The sequence below is a fragment of the Carlito syrichta genome, unplaced genomic scaffold (genome assembly GCF_000164805.1).
Source record: "Carlito syrichta isolate Samal-C Ts95f unplaced genomic scaffold, Tarsius_syrichta-2.0.1 Scaffold309113, whole genome shotgun sequence".
Classification (NCBI taxonomy): Eukaryota; Metazoa; Chordata; class Mammalia; order Primates; family Tarsiidae; genus Carlito; species Carlito syrichta.
In genome coordinates, this window is record NW_007253209.1 from 135,682 (window position 1) to 139,777 (window position 4,096).

The 4,096-nt window shown below is 36.7% G+C and overlaps 1 protein-coding gene across 1 annotated transcript in view; it reads right to left on the minus strand.

Moving 5' to 3' along the window:
- Window positions 1-3,627, minus strand: part of LOC103269220 (importin subunit alpha-5-like) — a 12,614-nt gene extending 8,987 nt beyond the window's left edge. The window contains exons 1-2 of the mRNA XM_008066803.2: window positions 3,505-3,627; window positions 1,162-1,289 (exon numbers count right to left, since the gene is read on the minus strand). The gene's annotated coding sequence lies outside the window, so the exon portion shown is untranslated. The remainder of the gene's footprint in view (window positions 1-1,161; window positions 1,290-3,504) is intronic.
- Between the last annotated feature and the right edge of the window lie 469 nt (window positions 3,628-4,096).

Below are 4,096 nucleotides of genomic sequence, written 5' to 3' on the forward strand. Positions count from 1 at the left end.
ATGTTCTTCTGAAGATCACTTTAAGTCCACCTTGAATATCCTGCCATTATGAACTTTACCAAAATAGCTATTGCATGTGTTAATCTGTTTGTAATTTTTACTATTTCAGATACATACTTCTTATCTTCTCTACCTTATCAATTTTTACACTTTGCTAGAATTATTTTTATTTTTTAAATCCAAAAAGAGCACTCAAAATAAGCATTTGTTGAGTACCTGCATTTATTCCACAAAGCAACAATATAAGAAGTAGCTGTGTTTGCCTTGTATTACTTATGATAAAGGGGTTAATGCTTTAACACTTATGTGAAGCCATATTCCCAACATTTGGAATCCTCATAAAGTTAAGGAAAGCTGAGAGTCTAGGTTCCATTTTTCTCTTCATTACTCTTTTTTTCCTATCTGAAATACTGGATTTCCTGAATTTAGCATTTAGTTATATGATGCTCCTTTGGGGAACCAACTCCCACTCATATTTATGTCTTCTCTACCCAATAAGATTATAAGTTGTAGGCAACCCCCTCAGGTTCTCTCCTACTGTGGGAGCTTTTCTGACCTCTCAATAAACCCTGTTTTAAAAAAATTAAAAGCTGCAGCCAAGGGAGTAATTTAAATCTCAAGCTGTTAGAAATCTCTCCCTTTACTGAATACCACAGTTAAACTTTAAGAGATACTTGCCCGTAGCGAATTTGGCAGTTTAAGACATACCTCTCTTACAAGTCTGGTCTAATTTTACTATTAAAACATACCAACTAGAAATAACAAGAGTTAGCTATTGAAGTTCAGCTCTAAGTTCTACAAGCAACCTTCCAGACTGCTCATGATATTTCTAACAAAATAGCTCCAGAATAGGCTGAAGCTACTCTGTAAGGAATTCTATTGCCTCAAAGCTGAATGCCTTATTTCTCACATCCCAGGATTATTTCCAGCAACAAGAAATGGAAGAGATGTAAGGAATTAAATATACATTTGAGTCTAATTATGACACTAGAACAATTTTGCAAAGGCCTAGAATTAAGCATTCTTACTTAATAAGATCATTTCTAACCTTATTCCTCAAATGCAGCTAATTTTTCACTCTAGGCAATATGGGTAGAGATTATAAAGTGACAGAAGAAATGTTTCCCTTAATTAACAAGATACTACCAGACTAGTACTTACTTGATCTGTTCAGCTGATCCTCCAGAAGTTGCATTTGTGATTGCCCAAGCTGCTTCTTTCCTTGTCCGGAACTCAGCAGTTTGTAATATACTAATGAGGGCTGGAAAAATGTTGGCATCTATCACTGTCTGAAATTAAAGAAAAATTTAAATGGAAAAGGAGAAAAAGGTTTGTAAAAATGTTCATGATACTACTAGTAATTTTTAAGCTAGCTTCACAATTGATACCACTCCACTTTCAAAAGTAGACTGGAAAGAATTAAATCCTCATTATCCATAACCTTTAGTCTATGCTTGGTAACTTTAATAACATCCTCCCTGGAGTTAGTGATCTTATAGCCTCCTAATTTTCACCCTGGATTCTTTTCCCTTTTATTTCCCCCTCTTTTTCTACACACAGTAACAAATTATGAAAGTTCAATTTTGTGTTCCTCTCCAGTTCTTATTTGTTTCATAGCATCTGATCTTGCATGTGTGTTGAAACTGTCTAATCCTCATTGCTCATTGGAGCTTCAGCCCAGAGTAGTCAGCAGTTTACCTGAGGTCTACTAGTCACCTCAGACACATCAACTGCCCTCTGTATTTCCTTTTAAGCCACCCTAGTTCACAAAGACTAATGATTTACTTATTCTAAATAAGCCTTATATAAGGTTGAATGATGTACTTTCACTCACATATTAACACTACACTACTAATAATACACTAACAATATAGTCTTCCCCAAATTACTTTCTTTGTGTTTCTCCTTGGCTCAACTACCCAAAATGGGTTCATATCATTTCCTACATCAAGAAACTGAGTTCTAGCCGGGCTCGGTGGCTCAGCTTGTAATTCCGTGCCTTTGAGAGGCTGAGGTGAGTGGATTGCCTGAGCCCGCAGGTTCAAGACCCACCTGGGCAGCGAGACCTCATCTCTACAATAAATCAAAAAACCAGCCGGGCGTGGTAGCGCATGCCTGTAATTCCGGCTACTTGGAAGGCTGAGGCGGAAGAATCGCCGGAGCCCTGCAGGCCGAGGCTGCGGTGGCCAGGAGCGGCCACTGCACTCCAGTCTGGGTGACAGAGTGAGACTCAAACTCCAAAAAAAGAAAGAAAGAAACTGAGTTCTGCACAAAAGTCTGGTGGTAGCAGGCAATAAACTATAGATGAAATCACCTCATATGCATGCTAAAAGTTGCATAGCTATCAATCTCAGTCCCTAATTCAGCATCGTGGGGACATTAACCATGTTTTCCTGGTCAAGAACTCTTTCTATTATACCAGTGAAAGAAGTCAGCAAAGCTTAGTGGAAAGACACCTAATCTTGGTCCTGTCATTTCCTAGAGGTCCTCTTGAGCCAGTCACTTTATTTCTTTGAGTCTCAGTTTCATCTTTTGTTTTCTAAATTTTATTTTTATTGACAAATAATAATTTTATGTGTTTATGGGGTACAATGTAATGCTCTGATATAGGTATATACTGTGGTAAATGAGAATGTTGGATTAGATGACCTCTGTTTTCACTCATCTCCAAGTCTCCTAAGTCTGTGTTATATCTTTTCTGAACCATTATTCCAGCCTTGATTACTGCCTATGCTGAACTCTTTGGCCTGTTGCTTGTCTTCCACTGGGTTACTCTCCAGCTGATAAAAAGGCAAAAGTAAAGGACAGAAAACCATTTAAAGAATCAAAGTTTTATGAAAAACTGAAGCAGGCTGGGCACAGTGGCTCACGCCTATAGTGTCAGTACTTTTACTTGAGTCCATGTTTGTGACCCACCTGGGCAACACAGCGAGACTAACGAGACTCCATCTCTACAAAAAAATTTAAAATTAGCCAAGAGTGGTAACACACACCTGCTACTCAGAAGGCAGAAATGGGAGGACTGCTGGAGTTCGTAAGTTTGAGGTTACAGTGAACTAGGATCGTGCCACTGCACTCCAGCCTAGGTGACAGAGTAAGATCCTATCTTAACCCCCCTTCCCACTTAAGAAATTTAAAAAATGTACTACATCGGACCTTTGGAAGAAAAATATTTTATTTGGAAAGAAAAGAGTAAAGCCAATCTGTTTACTATACTATAAATTCTGTCAAGCATTTTGAAATACAAGATGCTATTTCTTGGATCTTGACAAATCATCAAATAGTAGTGGCAATAGGAAGAACCAAGGCCCAGGTGTAAATTTCAAATGACTTAACATCAATAAGCTAGGATACAACAAGTAAGAAGTAGACTAAAAAATAAGACAATAAGGATGGAAGTTAGTGGTCTTCAAGGTAATAATGAAAACAATGTATATCTTAAAGGATGACTGAAAAATCTTATTTATCAATAAAAATGTAGAAAGGGTATATGAAATTGATTACCTGGATCTGAGCCCTATTTCCAGCTGTAATATTAGATATTGTCCAGCATGCTTCCTTTTTGATGGATTCCTTTGGGCTACTCAGCAAATGCAATAAACTCTGCAGAGCTGAGCAATTCAAAATTACCTGAAACGAAAAGTTTGAAATTTTTACTTGCTATACTGTTCCAAAGTAAATCTTTAACTCAAAGAACTTATTTTAGGAAAAGTATAGGCAAAGAAATACATTTCTCCTTGAACTATTAAAAATAAGTAACTTTATATATACATATAAAAGTATTCACCACTAATATGAATTAGTTTCTAAGATTATCAAACCAGTTTCATTGCATAGTTCACAACTGCTAAAACAGTACTTATTAGACACAGTAATGTTATTATAAGTAATTACAACAGTATTTACTCATTCACCTTCCTCTCCCTATAGCATAAGTGTTCTGGATGGGTAAATATACCAAGTGGCTGGAAAATCAGAAATAGTCTCAGATTCTTAACTCCTCTGATAACTCTCTACCTGGTAGTCATTATACTTAATGAACTGTATCAGGTGCTTTATAGGATACAAAGATATAAAAGATATGATTCCTGCTATC